We start from the raw sequence: 9,270 nt of genomic DNA, 5'->3' as shown, positions 1-9,270 counted from the left end.
TCACGAAACTGGCTGTAGCAGTTTCAAATGCAAAAACTAAAACATGGCTAATTACTAAAATTAAAACTTCACAAGCATAAAAGCGCAGCGTTAACTAAACTTTCAATGAATTATTTGCATTACAATTACAACGGGAGGAAACGGTTATGCAAGAACAGTGCGCTTTTTAAATGAAATTTCGTGTTATTTCATTTGTTAATTACTAATTTCAATAAAGCCACCATCACACAATAAGTTTAGTTTAAATGAATATTTTTCGCAACACCTTAAGTGTTGTTGCCAGCGTTTTTGAAAAAAATACCACACAAATATCACAGCAGTCTAAGTTTGAAGAGCAATGAAATAAATAAATAGCACCATGAATAAAACAAACAAAAAATGCACAAATAATAATAATGACGAAAGATTTACGAAATTAAATTTTCTTCAAAAAGTTTGCAAAAGTGTATTTCTCTGTTTTCAACCGTTTAGGTTTAGGCATTTTTGAACTCTTAAACGAAGCAGTCTTTGATTTTCAGCCCAAGAATTTTTCACCTTCACCTTGTATTTAGTTCTCCGTTGACCACACTTGTACTGTATTTTTTTTAATACTTATGACGACTTTTACTAAACTTATTTAAGCTGTTTATTTTCATAGGACCCAGGCATATTTTCTCCTTCTAATAAAGTGTGTTTTTGACTTTAATACAAGCTATTTCCAGATTTTAGAAGCTTTTATAATTCATTAATTTGTTAATTACTAATTTCAATAAAGCCACCATCACACAATAAGTTTAGTTTAAATGAATATTTTTCGCAACACATCAAGTGTTGTTGCCTGCGTTTTTGAAAAAAATACCACACAAATATGACAGTATAGTTTTAAGTTTGAAGAACAATGAAATAAATAAATAACACGGTAAGTAAAACAAACAAAAAAGCACAAATAATAATAATAATAACGAAAGATTTACCGAATTAAATTTTCTTCAAAAACTTTGAAAAAGTCTATTTCTCTGTTTTCAACCGTTTAGGTTTAGGCATTTTTGAACTCTTAAACGAAGCAGTCTTTGATTTTCAGCCCAAAAATTTTTCACCTTCACCTTGTATTTAGTTCTCCGTTGACCACACTTGTACTGTATTTTTTTTAATACTTATGACGACTTTTACTAAACTTATTTAAGCTGTTTATTTTCATTGGACCCAGGCATAATTTCTCCTTCCAATAAAGTGTGTTTTTGACTTTAATACAAACTATTTCCAGATTTTAGAAGCTTTTATAATTCATTAATTTGTTAATTACTAATTTCAATAAAGCCACCATCACACAATAAGTTTAGTTTAAATGAATATTTTTCGCAACACCTCAAGTGTTGTTGCCTGGGTTTTTGAAAAAAATACCACACAAATAATACAGTAGTTCTAAGTTTGAACAGCAATGAAATAAATAAATAGCAGAATGAGTAAAACAAACAAAAAAAGTACAAATAATAATAATAACGAAAGATTTACGGAATTAAATTTTCTTCAAAAACTTTACAAAAGTCTATTTCTCTGTTTTCAACCGTTTAGGTTTAGGCATTTTTGAACTTTTAAACGAAGCAGTCTTTGATTTTCAGCCCAAGAATTTTTCACCTTCACCTTGTATTTAGTTCTCCGTTGACCACACTTGTACTGTATATTTTTAATGCTTATGACGGCTTTTACTAAACTTATTTAAGCTGTTTATTTTCATAGGACCCAGGCATATTTTCTCCTTCTAATAAAGTGTGTTTTTGACTTTAATACAAGCTATTTCCAGATTTTAGAAGCTTTTATAATTCATTAATTTGTTAATTACTAATTTCAATAAAGCCACCATCACACAATAAGTTTAGTTTAAATGATTATTTTTTGCAACACCTCAAGTGTTGTTGCCTGCGTTTTTGAAAAAAATACCACACAAATATGACAGTATAGTTTTAAGTTTGAAGAACAATGAAATAAATAAATAACACGGTAAGTAAAACAAACAAAAAATGCACAAATAATAATAATAATGACGAAGGATTCACGAAATTAATTTTTTTTTACAAAAGTCTGCGAAAGTTTATTATTTTCAACCGTTTAGGTTTAGGCATTTTTAAACTCTTAAAAGAACCAGTCTGTCATTTTCAGCCCAAGAATTTTTCACCTTCACCTTGTATTTAGTTCTCCGTTGACCACACTTGTACTATATTTTTTTAATACTTATGACGACTTTTACTAAACTTATTTAAGCTGTTTATTTTCATAGGACCCAGGCATATTTTCTCCTTCTAATAAAGTGTGTTTTTGACTTTAATACAAGCTATTTCCAGATTTTAGAAGGTTTTATAATTCATTAATTTGTTAATTACTAATTTCAATAAAGGCACCATCACACAATAAGTTTAGTTTAAATGAATATTTTTCGCAACACCTCAAGTGTTGTTGCCTGCGTTTTTGAAAAAAATACCACACAAATATGACAGTATAGTTTTAAGTTTGAAGAACAATGAAATAAATAAATAACACGGTAAGTAAAACAAACAAAAAAGCACAAATAATAATAATAATAACGAAAGATTTACCGAATTAAATTTTCTTCAAAAACTTTGAAAAAGTCTATTTCTCTGTTTTCAACCGTTTAGGTTTAGGCATTTTTGAACTCTTAAACGAAGCAGTCTTTGATTTTCAGCCCAAAAATTTTTCACCTTCACCTTGTATTTAGTTCTCCGTTGACCACACTTGTACTGTATTTTTTTTAATGCTTATGACGACTTTTACTAAACTTATTTAAGCTGTTTATTTTCATTGGACCCAGGCATAATTTCTCCTTCTAATAAAGTGTGTTTTTGACTTTAATACAAACTATTTCCAGATTTTAGAAGCTTTTATAATTCATTAATTTGTTAATTACTAATTTCAATAAAGCCACCATCACACAATAAGTTTAGTTTAAATGAATATTTTTCGCAACACCTCAAGTGTTGTTGCCTGGGTTTTTGAAAAAAATACCACACAAATAATACAGTAGTTCTAAGTTTGAACAGCAATGAAATAAATAAATAGCAGAATGAGTAAAACAAACAAAAAAAGTACAAATAATAATAATAACGAAAGATTTACGGAATTAAATTTTCTTCAAAAACTTTACAAAAGTCTATTTCTCTGTTTTCAACCGTTTAGGTTTAGGCATTTTTGAACTTTTAAACGAAGCAGTCTTTGATTTTCAGCCCAAGAATTTTTCACCTTCACCTTGTATTTAGTTCTCCGTTGACCACACTTGTACTGTATTTTTTTAATGCTTATGACGGCTTTTACTAAACTTATTTAAGCTGTTTATTTTCATAGGACCCAGGCATATTTTCTCCTTCTAATAAAGTGTGTTTTTGACTTTAATACAAGCTATTTCCAGATTTTAGAAGCTTTTATAATTCATTAATTTGTTAATTACTAATTTCAATAAAGCCACCATCACACAATAAGTTTAGTTTAAATGATTATTTTTTGCAACACCTCAAGTGTTGTTGCCTGCGTTTTTGAAAAAAATACCACACAAATATGACAGTATAGTTTTAAGTTTGAAGAACAATGAAATAAATAAATAACACGGTAAGTAAAACAAACAAAAAATGCACAAATAATAATAATAATGACGAAGGATTCACGAAATTAATTTTTTTTTACAAAAGTCTGCGAAAGTTTATTATTTTCAACCGTTTAGGTTTAGGCATTTTTAAACTCTTAAAAGAACCAGTCTGTCATTTTCAGCCCAAGAATTTTTCACCTTCACCTTGTATTTAGTTCTCCGTTGACCACACTTGTACTATATTTTTTTAATACTTATGACGACTTTTACTAAACTTATTTAAGCTGTTTATTTTCATAGGACCCAGGCATATTTTCTCCTTCTAATAAAGTGTGTTTTTGACTTTAATACAAGCTATTTCCAGATTTTAGAAGGTTTTATAATTCATTAATTTGTTAATTACTAATTTCAATAAAGGCACCATCACACAATAAGTTTAGTTTAAATGAATATTTTTCGCAACACCTCAAGTGTTGTTGCCTGCGTTTTTGAAAAAAATACCACACAAATATGACAGTATAGTTTTAAGTTTGAAGAACAATGAAATAAATAAATAACACGGTAAGTAAAACAAACAAAAAATGCACAAATAATAATAATAATAATGACGAAGGATTCACGGAATAAATTTTTTTTTTTACAAAAGTCTGCGAAAGTTCATTATTTTCAACCGTTTAGGTTTAGGCATTTTTAAACTCTTAAACGAAGCAGTCTTTGATTTTCAGCCCAAGAATTTTTCACCTTCATCTTGTATTTAGTTCTCCGTTGACCACACTTGTACTGTATTTTTTTTAATACTTATGACGACTTTTACTAAACTTATTTAAGCTGTTTATTTTCATAGGATCCAGGCATATTTTCTCCTTCTAATAAAGTGTGTTTTTGACTTTAATACAAGCTATTTCCAGATTTTAGAAGCTTTTATAATTCATTAATTTGTTAATTACTAATTTCAATAAAGCCACACACACAATAAGTTTAGTTTAAATGAATATTTTTCGCAACACCTCAAGTGTTGTAGCCTGCGTTTTTGAAAAAAATACCACACAAATAATACAGTAGTTCTAAGTTTGAACAGCAATGAAATAAATAAATAGCACGATGAGTAAAACAAACAAAAAAAGCACAAATAATAATAATAACGAAAGATTTACGGAATTAAATTTTCTTCAAAAACTTTGCAAAAGTCTATTTCTCTGTTTTCAACCGTTTAGGTTTAGGCATTTTTGAACTCTTAAACGAAGCAGTCTTTGATTTTCAGCCCAAGAATTTTTCACCTTCACCTTGTATTTAGTTCTCCGTTGACCACACTTGTACTGTATTTTTTTAATGCTTATGACGGCTTTTACTAAACTTATTTAAGCTATTTATTTTCATAGGACCCAGGCATATTTTCTTCTTCTAATAAAGTGTGTTTTTGATTTTAATACAAGCTATTTCCATATTTTAGAAGCTTTTATAATTCATTAATTTGGTAAAAAAACAGGAACACAATACTCCTACGTGCAAATATTAAAATAAATATCTAAAAAATTTGTTTTTTAATGTTGATTCCCCAGTGTAATGTTTCTACATTTTTGAAACGTTAGTAAAAGTTCCAAGAAATCCGACTTCTCTATTCAATTTCCCACCCTTTTGAAAACATTGTAATTAAGATGGTGGTTTATTTATACACTGTAATCGGTTTGACGCTGAGACTTACCACCAACCTTTGTGCACAAGTGATTAAATTTAATTCCCTTCCGTAAACACAAAACAAGATTTTTTTGACAAAACGGTTTGAAAGCAGTGGAAAAAGCTAAGTATAAAAATTAATCAGGTCACTCGATAAAAAATTCTGTTCCGCGATTTGTCCTTACTTCCTACAATTGCGTTAAAAGAAGTAATGCCACGTTTATGACACCGTTGTGTTCGTACATGAGCACTAGTGTTTACCAGTTGTAAGGGCAATTTGCCGATTGAGACCGCGATAACAGTTTAAACCCTCTCTTTACCATAACAGTGGACCCATTTTTATGCAGATTTGTTTGATTTGTATTTTGAAAGACGTTAAAGATACAAGATAAAATGGCACGAAACCTGAACAATTTCCGCGATGATATCGGCTTATTTTCACAAGGATTCCGCTGGACACTGTGTTTTGAACTACTTTCTTTGATCTCGAAGCTGCTGTCTCTTATACATCAAGTAGCTTCTTAGTAAATATTTGTTTTCGATCTACAATCATCGCATTAACTGTTGATTTATGCTTTACCACACATGTTCACTTTTCTCTTTGCCTGTAACTAAACCCAAAGTAAATATTGTTACTAGGCGAAACTGATAAAACATCGGACCCCGATCCCGAATTTCCCAGAAATTTAAAAATATGTATGCAAAGTCACTACCACCCATAACTATTCAATAAATGTTGGAATACCTTGATTTTATGGTTGCAGTGATTTTATTCATTAACGCAATGTTCATGAATTACAAATGCTTGTAATAAAATATTCAATAATGCAGCAAATGCAGGATTTAAACATAAATATAAATTAAAACGCAAAACTTATCCAACGTAAATTTCAATGAGCCATTTAGTTAATTCCGAATTATTACTGTTTTTGCGTAGCATTAGCGCCCTCGAGGTGCAAGTAAACTCATTAGTGTGTCCTAGTTTAAAGTTCTTGCCCGCATGATGAGCTATTGTTGCTCAGATGCGTTGATATATCTAAGCAGTTGATAAACTCAACAATCGCCTGCGCCAAACATTTTAATTGATCTATCAGTGTAATAGCTTTGGCGAAATTAATTTACGTCAAGAATGGCGCTCATTAAATTTTTACTTTTCAGCGCGATATCGATGTGATTGTAAGCAGTCAACCTTGATATTTAATAATCAGCGAGTGAAAGCGCACAGATTAACTTCATTATTGCTGAAAGCTCTGTCTGGGTAGCTAACAAGAAAGCTCCAGCTATGTAAATAAGACGGCGACAAACTCAATACCTGCATTCCGCAAAAACAAACTCTGCGCTCCAATATCAACTTTGCAAAATGCCGAGAAAATTTGCTGCGTCAAGCTCGTGTTTAGTGTCATAGTTCGCGTGAAGGGACTCATCTTGGAAGGACAATGCCGCATAAATTACCCTTGGGAGGGCAAAACCACGTCCGCAGCAAGATACCGCCCTCAAAGCCACATTTGATTGAGTATTGTAACATTTTATTGCTCCTCCGAAAAAATATTTGATTGGATTTTACCGAACTCTGACAAAAAGCGATTTTTTCCTTGAGGAGACACTCAATCATGATTAATGGCGGCAACGCCAAAGATTTAATTTCCAAAAAATCGATACATTCCAAACCCTTTTGCTCATATCAATGAGGTGACAGTTGTTTTCACAAGTTTCGGTCTCCTTCCCGAGTTTTCATATTCGAGACGCAACCGCAGCTAGACAAGGGTCAAAGTTTCGCTGAAATGACGAGCTGAATACGGAGAAAATAACCGTGGAAATGGCTGCATTCCGGATAAACAGTCACAATTAAAGCCCGAAGGTATTTTATACCGTTTAAATGAAATAGAACTATTTCGGAATACGGGCGAATTCGCATAAAAGAAACGACCGACTCGACTTCACTCCAAGTATTATACAGATATTTACACTGCAGCCTCTTCAGCCGTATTTAACATTCAACCGGGCTTATCGGCAAAAAATCTAACAGGAAACGACACAATTTCTTCGCAAACCTGCCACTTCAGAAACAGAGCTTCCGGTTAAGAATCAAGTTCATAAGCAATAAACTATTTTTATCTTTCAGGTGCAGTTTTTAGGTACATTACCATTGTTTTCGGTGAGAGAAATCAAATTAACGAGCAGTTTATACAACCTTTTGCTTGAATAAATGTAGTGTTAAAGCAGGAAATTATTGTAACAAAGCCTATTTTATAATATTTGCTGTTATAATAGGCTTAATTTGCAACAAGTGGCACCACAACCCAATTACGAAAGTGGCAAGTGCCTACAATAACCGAATAAAGATTAGTTGTCCTGATAATGTGCTGCACTGTCAGCTGCATAATATTTACAGCAATGCAAGCTCGCAACTACAAAACCTGCAACCACTTAATAGCTGATTCTTTCTACATTCTACATGTTTTGTATTTTTTTTTACGAAAACTTGAGTTCTCTTCACGTAATAAATAGTTCACAAATAGCGTCTCATGTCTCGGAGAGTCAAAACTGAAGTTGATTCCGGTCTTCATGTCAACGAATAAACTGTAACTGACACGCAACAACAAAGAAATTTTAACTCTAAAAGGCCGGGAAATCTTAACCCAATCAAACTTTTCCCATTGTGCTTTCATTTATTGTCACAGCGGATGATTTTCATCATTTTTTATTCCTGATGGCACACAAAGTAGAAAAACTAATATCGGTATGATGTTATCGTAATTGAATTATTAATAACACGGAAGGGGGTATGGCTTAGGCCCTGGTTCGGGTCTCGTCAATCAAACGTTATAAGTTTTCAATAATAGAAGCACGCAAAGCCATGGCAATTTCTTAAAATAAGACAAAAAGATAAATCGTAGAAAGAAATTAATCACAGCAATCAATTGTTGTTATTTGGAGGGTTTTTGAGGTCGTGTAATTTAGCACCGCGTCCGAAAAGTAGTAGGTTCGAGTGGTAATTAATCCTCTGACAAAAAAGTCGTCAGTTTTACGTGATATATTGTTGAAGTTGCCGACAGGCCAAATAAAAGTGTTTGTAAATTTAATGATTTCACCGAAGTGCGATAAAATTCCTTTTATGGTGGCTGCGCCATGGCGATAAAATGATCGGTAACCGTTTCGATATTTAACGAACGTGTTAATTCACTGGGTTTATTATTCAAATAATTATTTTTTGTTTATTCAAACACAAAATGCGGACACGGGACATTAACTAATTTAATGCAAAGCTCTGTTTGTGATTATAATACGCCTGTTGTACGTAAATTCAATCGAATCGGCATTACTGTGCAAATAATTATTTCCCAAATTATTCCAAGATTATCATTATCGGCGTACACCTTTAATCTGATTTTGGCTTGCAGAATTTTGCTTTTAATCAACCCTCGATCAATACCAATTGCTCCGGTTTGCGAAACTCTTGATAGGAGGTCCTCAAGTTTTTATCAGACTTGCACCGGAAACACAAACACGGACAACTTTTAAGCCACATGTAAGCCATCGGGAGAACAAAAGTTTTATCCACGAAAATAATTTAATAACTTTCGAGAAGAGTACGAAAAATCTCGCTCATTGCAGCTTTCATGTTTGATCAGTGTAATAAAGCCATTAGGGTGTAACGGCAATCGCATTATTCGCATTGTTTGACGTTTATTTGTGCTTAAGAGACAATTAGAACACCAGTTAAATCGGGTGCAAAGATGTTTTTCGAGATTGGGTTAGTACAAGAAATCCCTACTTCTTATTACACCCCATTTTGCGATTTAATTTGCGCCTTTAAAAAAATTAAAACAGAACAAATGTTCGTTCTTGTACCTTGTTAAGGAAAAAAGCTCCTAATGCTCATTAAAAGCACACTTAGTTGCACAAAAGGTAAGAAAGCAATAACGGCGCCTTTATAGTCTACAATCTTAATAGTTTATTGATTTCTTATCGTGCTATAGGGCCCGGAAAATATTATAAGCACCTCGAATATTTAGTGCTAGTTG

Source organism: Tribolium castaneum, chromosome 3 (genome assembly GCF_031307605.1).
Source record: "Tribolium castaneum strain GA2 chromosome 3, icTriCast1.1, whole genome shotgun sequence".
Classification (NCBI taxonomy): Eukaryota; Metazoa; Arthropoda; class Insecta; order Coleoptera; family Tenebrionidae; genus Tribolium; species Tribolium castaneum.
This window is presented reverse-complemented; position numbering follows the sequence as displayed.